The 15,428-nt window shown below is 38.3% G+C and overlaps 1 protein-coding gene across 3 annotated transcripts in view; it reads left to right on the forward strand.

Annotated features, from left to right (window-relative positions):
* The first annotated feature begins 1,367 nt into the window (after positions 1-1,367).
* HS3ST1 (heparan sulfate-glucosamine 3-sulfotransferase 1) overlaps positions 1,368-15,428 on the forward strand; it is a 96,902-nt gene continuing 82,841 nt past the window's right edge. The window contains exon 1 of one of the 3 annotated variants that reach the window (XM_058188002.1): positions 1,368-1,812. The gene's annotated coding sequence lies outside the window, so the exon portion shown is untranslated. Of the gene's footprint in view, positions 1,813-2,427; positions 2,968-3,935; positions 4,036-15,428 lie in introns of those variants that run through there. The other 2 variants (XM_058188001.1, XM_058188005.1) reach the window with 2 other exon arrangements.

Genomic DNA, 15,428 nt, shown 5'->3' on the forward strand with positions numbered 1-15,428 from the left:
GATGTCATTTTATGCTTAATTATTAAAAAAGTTGTCACTGCCCCATAACTGAAGATACTAGCCCAAGGGAGGTAATAGTTTCCTTGCACTCACTATTTATTAGAACAGCATAGGAATAAAGAAATAGTATAAGAGACTAGAAGATTCTCATACAGTAGACTGAAAGTCTGCTCAAACTGAATCTAGGTAGGGCAAAGATAACATAATATATAGTAGTCTTCTCTGTGGCTAACATGGCACTGTCTTGACAATATCAAAGCCAATGGATCTAGGAAACCTTAAGAATCTGCTAAGGTCTTTTCCTGTCTCCATTATCACACAAAATATAGCTTAGAATGTATGACTGGGACTAGCGTTTAGCTTTGAATTAGAAAGAATGTAAGTCATTGAGAAATAGTCCATGTTTTTCAGCTGTCCTCACATTGTTATGATCTCGTGTCTTCCAGATATGTAGTTGGAGGAAAGGGAAAAAGAAATGTCAGAGATGCCAGCCTATTTCTATACACTGTTGCAACTAAAGGCACTATTTCTCACTATTCTGGAGTGGAAATACATTTTTAAGCTTAAGCATCACAATGAAATTCCAAGGAAACTCCTCCAAAATCCATTATCCAAACCCACCCCTTCAAATACGGCACATGGTTTCACCCACTTTGCAATACTGTAGTGTTTGTACCCTCTCTCCAATGTTTAGTCTAGCACTTGTGCATTCAGAAGTAGTTTGTTTTGTAGGAGAATGCGGATTTAACTATCAAAGTGGTTTTGAAGACGAGAGAATTACCCTTTTAATGCCACACCCGAAAGCTAAGAACTTATAGAAGCAAAAAAAAAAAAGCCATATTCAGTTTCCCCAAGGGATCATGGCTGGACTGAAAGGTAACAGCACCTTCTCTCTCAGCTAAACAAAATATGGATGAGAAGCAACAAATGGCATTCTGAAATTCTTAGGAGAAATGGTAGAAATATCAGGTGGGTGTTCCTTTTCCTCTCATACGCTCAATTTTAGGGCCATTTCGGAAAATAGCATTTGTTATTTGCCTATACTTCTGAAGCCCAGCTTAAAGTCAGAGAAAGGTCCTAATTCCACCTACCTGGAAGAAACAAATCTGCCACCTGAACTTGGCAGCATCACAAGTGTTCATTGCCTACTTAATTCCCTACCTACAAAGAAAGCCAAGGACTGTCCAGTAAACCTCTCCTTCCCCCATTTTCATCCTTCACCGCTTAACAGTATAGCTGAATGAAAACTGATCTTGTCTGATCTCAGAGGGGGGGAAAGTTAAGCAGAATCAGACCCGAGTTGTAGGCTGAAGAAGGGGGGGAAATCGTTGCCAAGAAAAAGAAAATGCTTGTGTGTCATGAAGCCACTGGCAGCTTAGCAGGACTGAAAGGAGGCTTAACTTTTATCCACCTACCGGCTTGTTCTCGGAACGAGAAAGTGGGATCTCAATAAAAAAAAAACAAGAATTCTCCTTTTGGATGCGCAGAAACTGATCTACCGATTGTGTAAGTCAAACGCTGCTTTGGTCGGAGTCGCAACGATACGGGATTGACCGCGACTATCGAATATTGACTATTTGCTCGCCGCTGGAACTAATTGACCAGAGCAGCATTTATTTCCGAGCGAAATTGCAAAAAAGAGAAGACCGTGGAAAGACCCCCGCGCGGCGCAAAGGATGCTCTTTAGGCAGCCGGCATCACCTCGAAACGTTTCTTGTTTTTGGGGGTGTTTTTTTGGTCTACCGCCACCCGGGAACAAACCCACGACTACAGGAAGACGGAGGGAGCGGGACCGACTTCTGACGCCACGGTGTGAGTTTGCTTTCGTGCAAAAGGGCTGCTGCGCACGTTAAGAACTATTTCTCTTTCTCCCCCCCCCCCGCCTTCTCCACCCTTTTCTCCCACGCGCGGCGCTTTCCAAGCTCCTACAACCACTACTACGCCTTTGCAAACTCGGTCAGCTCTTCCCCAAAGGACGCCCTTTGCAGACGCAGCTCGGGGACTGGAACCGCCCTTTCCCCCTCCCCCTTAGCACCACCACCCGCCGCCGCGTCCCCGTTTGGGGTGAACCGTGGAGACCCTCCCACTCACTCACCCCCCCCCTTCTCCCGTGGAAAAACGGCGGCCTCGCGTGCAAGAAGCTGAGGCGCCGTCCCACTTCCTCCTCCTCCTCCTCTTTCCTCCACCCCTCCCCTCCTCTCCTCAGGCGTTGTCCGGGGACGCCTGCCGAAACTGAAGGAGGAGGGCAGGAGCGGCCGCCTTTACCTGCCCGCCTTTCAGCTCGAGCGCGGGCTGTCGAGGAAGTCACCTGCTCCCCAAGCTCCTCCCCCTCCTTTGGCAGCCCAGCCCAGCGTGGGGAGTGTGTGTGGGGGGGGGGGGAGCGGGCAAAGGAGAGAAGAGCGGCGAGTCGCCCTGTGGCATAGAGGCGGCCGTTTTTCCCCAGCTGGCTCGCGCCGGCTCTTCTCCCACTCCGCTCCGTCCTCCCTCCCGCCGCGCGCCTTGGCGAGAGGGGTGGGGGGAGGGTGTGAGAAAAGGAGCGCGAGAAGTCATGCATCCATTAATGAACTCCGCGCGCGGGAGTTGCAGCGAGCGGGGAGGGGGGAAGCCGGCCCGGCTGGCGTTCCTCCAAGCACCCCCCACCTCCATTTCTCTTCCTCGCCGCCGGTTCTGGTCCCTGGGAGTGACTGATTGACTGAATGAATCATGAGGTGGCGGCTGCTGCTGCTGGTGGTGGTGTGAAGCGTTTATCTGGGGCAGACGGTACCGCAGCCTTCAGCCTTCTTCGCACGGTGGGGTGAAGCGGGCGAGAGAGAGCGAGAGCGACCTGCTTTTTTTTCCCCTTCCTTCCCCCCCTCCCCCGCCCGGCCGGCTCCGGGACCTGCCGCCGACCCCAACTGCCAGCCTTGCCCGCCAACCCCTTTGGGTCCTGCAGCAAAAGAACCGCGGCTTTCCATGGCTTCTGAGGAGGTAACCCAATTAAAAAAACAACAACAACCTGCGAAGTGATTTTATTTTGGCTAGTCGAGCCACTTTCTCTTTTCCGGGAGAAAGCAAAAAAGAAAAACTGGGGTGTTAAAATTAGGGGGCTTTGGGGTTTAAGGATACCCGTCCTGGGGGGCGGTATCCGGGCTGAGTGCTTTTCCAGACCTTTGAACGCTGTTAGGTCTTGGGGAGTGAAGTCCACGTGTAAATCTGGTGCGCGTCTGAATGTTGTGTCACTGAAGTTTCTGGGCGGCTCGAAGCTCCCCTCGCCTCTCAGACCTCCAAGGCTGAGTTGGAACTCCTCTCAGCGGATGCTTCAGGAAAACATTTGTGCCTTTAAAAAAAATTAAAATAAGAGGCCGTTGGCAAGCCGGGGAGAGGGAGACGGAGACCTATGAAATATTAAAAGCGGCTAATGCATTGATTTCGGTTTTCTTACCCCCAAAAACCGAACACTTGCGGATTAATTTGCCTACTTTGAAGGGAGACAGCAGTGCCGAATTCACTTTTCTTCCCATTCCCCTTTTTGCCTTAAAGAAAAAGACTTGGGGGATCTTTTCTAAAATAACAAGCAGAGCCCATAGAAGCTTGATTCCAAAAATCCTGCATTTGTTTCTGTCAGTTTGATGTTTTTCATAGCCTGGGAAGTACTTATTGTGTCTTAAAATATTGTTCTATTTTTTGACATCTCAATTGTTCATATCTGAACAGGGTATGAACAGTTGTCACTTAACTGGGGATCACTTAAATTGCCATCAGCTGGAAGATCACTAATTTAATTTATAGTGCATGGTAGCTGTTTATTGCATGGGGCGGGGGCTGCCTTTTGAAATAATGCACTTCTTGTGGCGTCATTTTTTACAAGCCAACCACTCCTGGGTCAGACTTGACTAGTAGTCACATGTCCTGATCTGGAAGATTGGCTGGTACCACTGATTACTTGTATGCCTGAGAGAAAGAAACTCTGCATGTGTTTAGATGTGCTCTTGGCTTGTTGCTTCAAATTGTTCCAGGGATGAGTCCCTCATTATACGGATTCTGTAACTGAGCAAGGTCCGTATGAACCCCCTAATACTCATTACACTAGCCAATATTACATAAATGCTTAGACCAACATTTGTTTAATCTTAAAATAAAGATTGGTCATTGCTATTTAGTTTATACCTGCTTTTAACCTTAACCTGTTTAGAAAGTACAATGACTAACAACTTGGGATAAATTTAGAAATACCTAATAGAGCTATATGGTTTGACCTAATATCAAATACAGTACTAAATCACATTCCTTAATGCATGTTTAAAATCATTTTTGATAAGTTTAGTTTGTAGTGGGGCTAAAATTACTGTAATTGATTTCATCAATCTTTGTGTGGACACTCAGAATAGCTGAACTTTTTTTTTAATCTAGCTTTCTGACTTCATCATTTATAAAAACCCTGTGTTGTAATATGCAAATATTGAGAAAGGGAGAAATGAATGGAATTGAAAACCAGACAAGATACATTTTAAAAGAATAATCTATTTAACTGAACAATTTACATAGTAGTATGGGTGAACCATAGATAGGATCTGATAGATTTCGAAGTGCTTTTTCTAAATCAGTCAATGAGGATACTTGAATCCTGAACAGGAGCTACACTAACAATGATTCCCTCTTCTTCTAAATGAACCTGTTGCAATGAACAATGCTTGGGTGAAAATCGCCAATCAGAACTATCATTCTGCAGCTAATTCTTGGATTTTAGAATCCAGCAAAATAGATCCCACAAAATCTGAAATGCCTCAAAGTAATTTAAAGCCTTTAAATAATTTGTATTTTACAGTTGTCTAAAAATGAATATTGTTCAAGTTATTTTTCAAATGTGCAATGACTACTATTTATTTGGTGACTAAAAGTTCTCTCCTTGTGTTATGAAATCAACTATCAATGAGAAGCAAAGTAGCAGTTCTTTGTGGGACAGAAAAACCATCCTATCACGTTAAGTTAAAAAAGTATGATATATTACTTTATGTTGCAGTCATTTATCATTCTTGAAAAAGAACCATAAATTATTAATCTGTTAAAAATTTACCAGACTGTGCTTATGTAATTGTTCCTAATTTCAGGAAGCTGTTCACATTTAGAAGACTAGTGCTATAACCAGTCGCACTTGCTTTTTTAATTCTGTGAACCATATCATTAGTAAACATAGAAAGAATTTAAATGGATTCGGCGTTTATTGTGCTGTGACAAACCTTCCATTTAATTTGTGGCTGCCTAGCAGCAACATCTAACCAACCTTAACTGATCTTAAGCAGCTAAATAGGGCCAGATCTGATTAGAACTTTCATGAGAGATTAATAGTTGCATCTGAAGGCTGTAGGCTAAACTGGGAAGTTGAAGAAAACATTTCAGAATAAGGCAATGGCAAACCACTTAAATGTTGTTCACAAGGAAACTACACAGACCTGTTCATGAAGTTGCTGAGTCAAGCCTGACTCAAAACAGACCGTCTTTTAGATAGCTCCAGCTACAAAGGCATGTGTTAGTTTGCTGGTGGTTCCTATGTTGCCATTGATGATAATAGCAAAATATATGCTTAACCTACCCATGAAAAAATCCCAGAGCCTATAAAGTACTCTGCTTGTAGTTGTTGTGTTGTTGATTGAATTGAGACTGGACAGCCACTTGTCAGAAATAGTATAGGTCCTCCTGCTTGACTAGGGGGTTAGATTAGATGACCTCCAATGCCCCTTCAGTTCTGTGATTCTGTTCTGTTCTGAATTAAAATTCACCTAAGACTTATTTCAAAGGGGCAAATGGCAACTCTGTTCTACTCCCCAACCCACTCCCATCACCATTTTTTTTTCTTGTTTGAATTCTTACGTGTTAATTTCTGGTTGTGACTGTCTTGCTCTCCAGAAGCATTGCTGAATTCCTGATTGCTTTTTAATGTAATCCAAATAGTATGACCCTCTTACTGTTTTCTTCCAGACTCTATGTCAGAATAGGAATTGTGCAAATAAGGATCTGCTATAGCTAATATTAAGTCTAGCAGTAAGAAAACTTACAATTTGGTTCCGTGAACTTTTACTGATTGCCAGTTTGTAGGTTACTTTACAATTAAAAGAGTACACAATTCCCCAGATTCCAGGCTTTGAACAATCATGCCGTTAGAATATTGGTTTACTCCAGGTTTCTATGTACTTTGCTCTGATTCACGCCATAAAAATCTATCATAGGAAATGAGGGTTATTAACTTCATATTTATGTGTTTAATTCTACTGCTGGAAAGGAAGTTTTGAAGATGGACTTCCTTTGGAATTGGACCCTGTAACAGTATTAATGCTTTCTTTACTAGCATTCTAAGGTGATATTAGTAATAGTTGGTTACTATAGCTTTTTAGATCTTTAAAAAATAGCATTAGTATAACCCAGATAACTCAGTTTGATTTAAAACTGAGAAACCTGTTTTTAGACTTCTGTTAAACCCTCTATATGGAACCTGTGTCACAGTGTTCCTCAGTATATAAGGAATGACCTAACACAATTGGTCTAAAGGTTTTAGTCCAACATCTAAATATGCCAATCGGTATATTTCCAGGGAAACATTTTTGTTGTAAAGTTTGGTGTGTACTATTAATAAACACTCCACATCACAATAATTCAGAGCACATGAGATATAATAGGCATGAGATTTATGGTTTGTCAGTTTTAATGATGTGTCTTGTTTGGCATTATTGCATTTCACACTTTTAATGAGTCAGAAATTTATTGCAAAGGCACTTCCTTTATGTTCATAAAGAATGAGGCAGATCCCTCATCAAGGGCACAGTTTTCATTTTGCCTCTGCTCAATTTCTTGTTTTTTTATGAATGGATATAAAAAAAAACACCACACCATATTCTAATAAATGTGACATGAGCGACCCCATTAGATTCCTATTTATGTTAAAAAAATACATGTGATATAGTTGAAAATGCTTGGAACAAGTTGAATTGCACTTGGAATATATAGCACACTTTCTTCCTATGCTTTTTAACAACTTCCCTTTCTTTGCTGATCTCCCTGCCCTAACATCTGGAATGCAATATGTTCAGTTCAGTTTGTTTTGTTTTGTTTTAAAGATCAGAAGTCATTCATTTCTTGCCTTTTAGGAAAGCATTTGTTGTTGTTAGTTGCGAAGTCATGTCCGACCCATCATGACACCATGGACAACGTTCCTCCAGGCCTTCTTCAGACCTTTCAAGTAACAGCAATTTGCCACAAATTGTAATGTTCTTTGATTACTTTGTTACTCATATAAAGTTTTGTTTTTATATTGTTTTCAAGGCAGAAAACAAGATAAAGACTTCAAAATGAAGTAGTAGTAATTTGGAATATGTAGTGGTACATCAAATGCCCCAAATTGAATTGAGAAATTTATGAAAGCTTCAACGGCTTGGATCCATGCAAAAACTAAAATACTCTCTTTCATATTTTCATAGAGAAATTGAGCCAGTTGATTGATAGGTTGACCTTCTCATCATTGGCAACATTTTCTTCCAAATCAAAAAGACTTGATGAAGTCCTTATTTCAAATGGCTATAGAAAACTGCTAGAAAAATTTCACCTAATCATAATAATTGCTAAGATGAACACTGTATTATGTTGTTAAGAACCATGCTCAAATCAAAATGCTTTCTTAAACCATTGGTTTTCCAACAAATATAATTTAATTATCTTAAAAAGTATCCCATTGTTTTGTAATTTACAGATTTCTTACCAAATGAACCAATTTGTGCAATTTACATTGAAATATTTGATTAAACAGTGTTTGTGGAAGAGAATGGTTTAATTAAATTTTTTGTCCTTTCAAATACTAGCTTTATTTCAGAATTTGTATGAAATATAGTAGGACTTATCTCCACAAGTGGGACAACTATTCATGGACATTTCATCTAATTATTTTCCAAACTAAGCAACAGTGCAGATATTTTTCTAAAATAAAAAGCAGAACCCATAGATGCTTGATTCCAAAAATCCTGCATTTGTTTCTGTCAATTTTATGGTTTTCATAGCCTCAGAAGTACTTACTGTATCTTAAAATATTATTCTATTTTTTGTTCATGATTTTCTCATTTTCATTAAGGGGAGGCTTGACTCTTGATTTAAGTGGGTAATAACTATCCAACTTGAAACGGGGCGTTTATTATTCCAATTTATATCCTCTTTTTCTGCCCACAGACCACTCAAGTTGGCAACTGTGCAAACTATCTAATTGGGTCCCAAACTAAATTTCTGTGGTCTGTGCATATTCCTATTAGAATTATCATTTTGGTAGCTTATATCATTTTATTTGGTTACCCTAATTAGTTGACTTTATACATTACCGTGTCATAAATGAAGCTGTCTAATTTAGGTGTTTGTGGTTTTTATTCTTCTTTTCTTCCTTTCTGCTTTCTCATTGTGCTAGTCAGGGGTTTCTTGATACATATATTCCTTTTATTTTATTACTCAATCTGTACCAATACTTTGCTGTAACTCAATGTGCCCATTGCTTAATGAGGTGAGTCAAGACAGTCCCATCTGGTTTTTTAGCTCTTGTAACAGAATGAAGTGTTTGTCTGTATAAATCTTAAAAGCACAGTGTTATATGATTCTTACTGACACATAGTTTAAAAGGAGCTGAGCCAGGCATAAGTGTCTTCAACACTGCACAATATATTAAAATTTAGATATTTTTCATTTGATGTCTATTGGCCCGTATTAATGATTCTGAATGTATGTATATACTCTCTTACCTTCTTATTCAATTGAATATTATTCACCAATGCTTGATACCATAAATTATACAATACTGTGTTTTGAGATTAAGATGTCAGAAATATATATATTTTTGCAGGGTTCAACTGAAACTGTACATTTTTAAAATATTGTGCGCACAGAATCTTATTAGGTAGCATTATCAATCTTCAGACTACAAATCTGACAGTTCATGTTTGCTAAGCTGAGCTATTTGCTCTTTAACGACCTTCTTCTCAGAGGTTTAACTCATGAAACAAAGTGAATTTGTTGCAGTGGCAGACATTTCCTTCAAAATATATTAAATCTGTGACCATGTTACTTGTACAAAGTGATTATTTGTAGGCCTTCTACATGGAATAGGGACAGCATGAAACTTGCAATGTAGTTGAATTAGCAACATAAATATATATATTTAGACACCTGTTAATATAAAATAATTTTTATAAATATTTGATAGAAAAAGTTGCATCAAATTGGGAGGAGACAATGGTATTGGAAGGAGAACAATATAAAAATATAATCAGTGCTAATAATGAAATATGTAAGACACAGCTTCATCATTTTTAGACCCATTCTCTGGACTGTATATTGATTCCAAACTGTTACAGCAGAAGAAATAAGTTGTCATAACTTCTTTCATTCTACCATCTTTTGAGGACATATGGGCTCCATCTCCATATCATCTTTTTAGGACAAAATGGGCCTTCATTGTTGTGGCTTCCTGTATGATCCTCTATCTTTGGAGATTTGGATCAGTTACTTTATGGGTTTATTACTGATTTAAGAATGTTTGTAAACTCTTACCCACTTTTTGAAGTAGAATTTGTTGGTTTTCAGTAATACAAACACATTTTACCATACCTATTTTTCCTATTTTTATAGGAAAATAATAATCAAATACTAAACAATTTGTCTTATGCTGATTTCAGCAACTCTGCATAACTATCCTGAGAATCAAAGTAGGAAGAAAATCATTATAGGTAGTCCTCGACTTATGACCATAAACTATAGGTTGTGAAAGTCATAAATTGGGGCACCCACATGACCAACCCAATTTTACTGTACAATCTCTTTTGCAGCGGTTGTTAAGCAAACTAGTGGTTCACTATGGGCCAGTTTTATCAAAAAACTGGAAGTAAATGCCCATGTTCAGAAAAAAACATTGTAAAATGTGATCATGTGATACTTCATTGGATACTTCAAATGGCCACAACAATGGGCTGGTTGCTCAATATACAGTCACATAACTGCAGAGAGGGCAGTGTAAGAACTTTAGAACCAGGTCATAAATACCCCCAGGGAACTCCCTCATAAGTTCAAATGGCTGCTGGTCGTAAATCAAAGACTACTTGTAATATTAATATAAATAAAGGAGCAAATTTAAAAATAGCACTAAAATAGTGGATTGATTTCACTTTTGGTTCAGATATCCTATGGTCCCTAGAAGTTTTTGTTCAACGCATTGGTCCTTTGAAACTTATTTTGGTGGGATGAAAGCAGCTGAAGTTAAGGGAAAAAATTGGAAATGTTGTGATAGAAATATTTGTTAGATGTATAAGGAGAGATCTATAATGAAGTTAAGGTTTAAAATACAACACTGAAAAATAGAGGAAGAAAAGGAAGCAGTAAATTATTCTGAACCATGGAATGTTCTCTTTTTTGCCATTTTTACAGCTATAAAATTGATAAAGATATTTATTATAGAAATATTCTACAATATTTCTCAAGTTGTTTAGTTCCATGAAAATAATTTTCAGTGATAGCAAGACCAATGTCCAAAAGTTTGCTACTGTTCTTTCAGTAGCTATTTTCAAAAATTTACTTATTGCATCTGTTTATAATCTTGTCTTCATGGAGTCATCTCATGACTTTGATAGACTTGTGAACAAATATTAGTGCAATGCAGTAACTTATATTATTTTTTTTATTTTGAGTTCCTAGGAAAAAAAGGGACAGATGTTGTAGTATTCTGGGAAATTAGTGAACTTTAAATGCTGTGTAATGGCCTGCAGTCTGTACAGAGAAATATAACGGTGGTGGTGGAGTCTCTATTGCCCTTGAGATCCCCATAAAAGTTGAATAATTTATGGGTTGTTGACATGTTACTTTTTAAAAAATTACAGCTACATTTACTTGAATTTTAATAGTAGTGAATCAAAAACCTTTCATTTAAAATATTGCTTCAGATTATTTTTTAAAACCAAATACTAAAAATGTTATTTGCAGATGTTTGCTAGAGTTCTCATTACTTTCACCTTCTCTTGGAATACTTGTATAAAATTTTCACACTTTCACTTTTACCAACTTTTAAAAATTTTAAATTTATTCTCAAAGATTCCTGTGAATTGTAGAAATTGTTAAGGCTTTTCTAATATATTTACGTTTCTCTTTTATTGAACTATAATTGGGATCTCAGAAGTAAACATGAGGAATGTTTTCCTAAACTTTTTTTCTATCTTTCTGAAGTTCTTTACTTTCTGTTTTTAAAAAATGTGAATTTTTTTTATATTAATCTGTTATAATAACAGATTTATGCAAAAGAAAACCAACAGATTATTCAAACAAAAGTCTAAAAAGTTTGGATTTTTTAAGATGCCTATCAGTGGCACCTACTTGGTGAATTTTTTTGGTAATTGCTAGTTGTCCAAGGATTATCGGTGGGCCTTGATATTTCCTAGGGTGGCACAGTGTCTCAGTGGTTAAGATGCTGGAAAGCCGGCAACCCAGGTTCAAGACCCGAGTGCTGCAAGATAGGGTGAGCTCCCATCCTAGTCTCAGCTCCTGCTAACCTAGCAGTTTGAAAGCATGCAAATGCAGGTAGATAAATAGGTACCATTTCAGTGGGAAGGTAAAAGCATTCCGTGATATCATACTGGCTACATGACCACAGAAATGTCTTTGAACAGCGCTCACTCAATGGTCTTGAAATGAAAATGAATATCGCTCCCTATAGTTGGCAACAACTAACAGAATAAAACTCACAGGGACTCCTTTGCCTTTTACCTTTGACTTTCCTAACAATTTTAAGAGTCCGGATGTAGTCTGAAAAAATGAAGTTCGAAGATTGCTGTGACCAGCATGGCTGAGTTTCTTGTAAAGTGGGAATCCTTGTGCTTCTGACAAAATCATTTAAGAATACCCTGTTGGAAAGAAAGCTTAAGATTTCATTAGCCTCAATTCAAATGTGTTGAGAAAAACAGTATATATATGTATTTTACGCCTATAATGGATTATTACTTCCTCAAAATATGCTATTTTTAAAAAGTAACATATAATTGTAGTAAGCCAAGATCCAAGAAGAAAACTGAGTCCCACCTTGGTTTGTGGTTGGGGTAATTGGACAGACATCAGGAAAAATCCATGTTCAAGTCCATCATCATCCATTGAAGTTTACTAAGTGATTTTTGGAATACTGTTTTGGGGAGAAATGTGAGGAATGGGCATTATGTATGTTACCATGCATTCCTGAAGGAAAAGTAGCAAGATCTAGCTAAACCTAGCAAAAATAATTAAAAATAAAAATTATATATGAAAGTCTATGAAAAAAAATCATGAATAAATTTAAAAGGGACATTGAATCCACCTACCAGTGTGTTTTCTTTATAACTCTAAAAGAAAACACTAAATTGAAGTAGAACTGATAAACTGTTTTGGGCCAGCTACAAAACCCAGAATGCTGGAGGAAAGTATAGATGGAGAAAATAAGTCAAAACTGGCTGACATTGCCCCATTTCCTTTACACAGCTCCTACCACATAATACCTCAGCCGTTTTTCTTACTTGCCCATTCCTTCCCTTTCTACACTCAGCCATTTTCCCTAGTGGGGAAAAGCATCTTCCACCATTTCATCCCACCACTTCCCCACTGCCCTAGCCCCCTTTTCCCTCCTTCAGCTAGTGAATTTGGATTTTCTTCATTTCCTCTTATTTGGCCTGTGACAAAAAGCCTCATTTTTATTCTGTGCATTGAGCAAATCCAACTTTGTTTGTTCTGCTGAGTTTGAGTTTAGGCATGGGCCATGTGAGCGTGCTGCTATTCTGTACATGGAATAGTTTGGCCCAGAACATTTTGCACATCCTTAAATTCTTTATATCAGAATTATATTTAAATGTCAAGGAACTGGTGCATAGATTGTCCTTTGGGAAGAACAAAGAACCTCGGAATGTTTGTTCTGTATAGCAGACAAGCCTCTTTGGAACCTTGAAACGTTCAGAATTTTGGAGAAAATAGCTATGTGGTTGTCAGTAGTGACAATCAAGGCTGAATAGAAATATCCCAAACAGTTTAGAACAAAGTAATTGCTACTCTTTGATCTTTATCTTTATTTTGCCAAACTAGAAAAGTGTAAGCGTCTTAAAATTATTTGAAGGCATCTTGACAATGCTTCTTTGATAAAAAGAACACTATCTTTTTTCATTGTTTATCGAATAGAGGTTTTTGGATATATGTATGTATGTATGTATAGGTCTTGGCATTTTCGGGTCTTTTCCCGTGTAAGGTTGAGAGTATCTTGGCGACGTTTCGACGAGGTCTCACTCATCATCTTCAGGCTGGTGTCTTCGGCTTCGTGCTTCTCGAGCAAAGAGTGGTCGGAGCTGCTATCTCAATAAATACTGGTGGGGAGTGTTGCTGTGAGCAGGTTGGTTGGCTGTGTGGTTGCATCTTGATTGGTAGATGGAGTGGGTGTTTGCAGGTTGGTCGAGGTGGGGAGTGTTGCTACGAGTGGGTTAGTTGGCTCTGTGGTTGCATCTATGCAACTATGTATCTATATATCTATATCTATATCTATAGATATATAGATATATATATGTAAGTCTTGGCATTTTTGAGTCTTTTCCCATGTAAGGTTGAGAGTATCTTGGCGATGTTTCGACGAGATACTCTCAACCTTACACGGGAAAAGACCCGAAAATGCCAAGACCTACATTCCTATACCCGTGAAAACCTACGAAAATGTATGTGTGTATATATGTGTGTGTGTGTGTGTGTTTTCTGAGGTTTTCGCAGGTGTTTGTATGTTCGTATGTAGGTCTTTGGTTATTCGGGTTTTCTCCCGCGTAAAATTGGAAGTGTCTTGGTGACGTTTCGACGAAGTCTCATTCATCATCTTCAGGCTGGTGGTTACAGCTTCATGCTTCTAGGATCACACATTGCTCCTAGAAGCACGAAGCTGTAAACACCAGCCTGAAGATGAATGAGACTTCGTCGAAACGTCACCAAGACACTTCCAATTTTATGAGTTCCCATTGTGCTTCTATGGCCGAGGGTGACTTGAACCCAGCCCTTTTACTCATAGTTCAAAACCACTATATCCTAGTGATTAACAGAGTATCAACTTTTGCTTACATCAGAGAGCAGGAGTTTACTCATCACAGCCATTGTACCTGTTGCATTCTGATCCAGAGTAATAGATGGGCTCATATATACTGATGTTGAGGCATATATGCATTGAAATAGAACTTCCTTTGGTTGTTTGGGCCAAACTGTCAAATTACTTGACTTGTTACTTTTGCAAGAGCAGTATGTTTGAATGTTACATAAGTAAATATATCATTTGAACAAGTGCTTAACCTAGTAATTTAAAAGAAGCAGCTTGTATTTCTGCTCTTTGCCTGGTCATTGAGTAAATAATGAGTTATGTAACATTTTCATATGTTGTATATCACAGAGGCAACACATTTGCCTTTAATTATGAGTATGAAAACTTTTCATTGCAAACAACAGTGGCAGGCTTACAACATTGTTGGCATTATGGGGAACTGAATCAGTTGGTTAATTCTTGCATTCCTGCTGTGACTGGAAAAGTAAAAGATCAATGATGCTCAGCTCAGCCTCATTTGAAATTTCCATCTTGGGGCCCCCAGGCATATTTTGAAGGCTTAAGGAAAGATTTATTTCTCATTGAGATGCAGACATATTTATGAGAACTACTGTCTGTATTCCTGGCAAGTGAAGCAGTGAGATCTAGTGGAACAACAAAGCCAGGTTCAGATATTTGAAAGGAGAAGACATCAAATGGAAGCTTTTACAGATATTCTCATGAATCTTGTTCAAAATTATATAGAAACTCACTGAGTTGGACATTCAGTACCTAGTACCCTAGTCCATAAATAGAATTTTAAAAGTTGGGTGTTTTTTGTTTTTTTAACAGAATAAGATAGCTCTGAAAGAGGGAAAAACAGAAAAGCATGCAGAAAAGTCCAACCTTCATGATCTTTCGGACAAGAATTTTGTCTTTTCCCATTTTTAGCAAACCATTCTTAATGCTGCTTTTGTTGCTAGTTGCTTTTTCACCACAGCACATCTCTGGAAATTAGGGAGCAGGTAAGCCATTCTATCCGCTTTTTACTTCCATAATTCACTTGAATTTTCCAGTCCTGAAAAAAGGACATACACAGATGAAAAAACATCAGTCAGAGGGAATAACCAGAAAGAGTGAGAAAGGTTAGTATGGTAGAAAGTCACAGGAGCTTTTCTCTAGTGGCATCCCAATTAAGAAACTGCAACCCAAAGAGATCAGATTAACTTTCTCTTTTGCTTTAGAGATGATGGAATGATTGGGATTTTAATGGTACTAAATAATCTCTGCTTTCTCGTTTCAATGCAATTTGCTGTTTATTATTTTTGCTACATTGTTTTCATTCATAAATCCTTATGATTGATATTATCTATGATTTGTA

Source organism: Ahaetulla prasina, chromosome 6 (genome assembly GCF_028640845.1).
Source record: "Ahaetulla prasina isolate Xishuangbanna chromosome 6, ASM2864084v1, whole genome shotgun sequence".
In the NCBI taxonomy this organism is placed as follows: domain Eukaryota; kingdom Metazoa; phylum Chordata; class Lepidosauria; order Squamata; family Colubridae; genus Ahaetulla; species Ahaetulla prasina.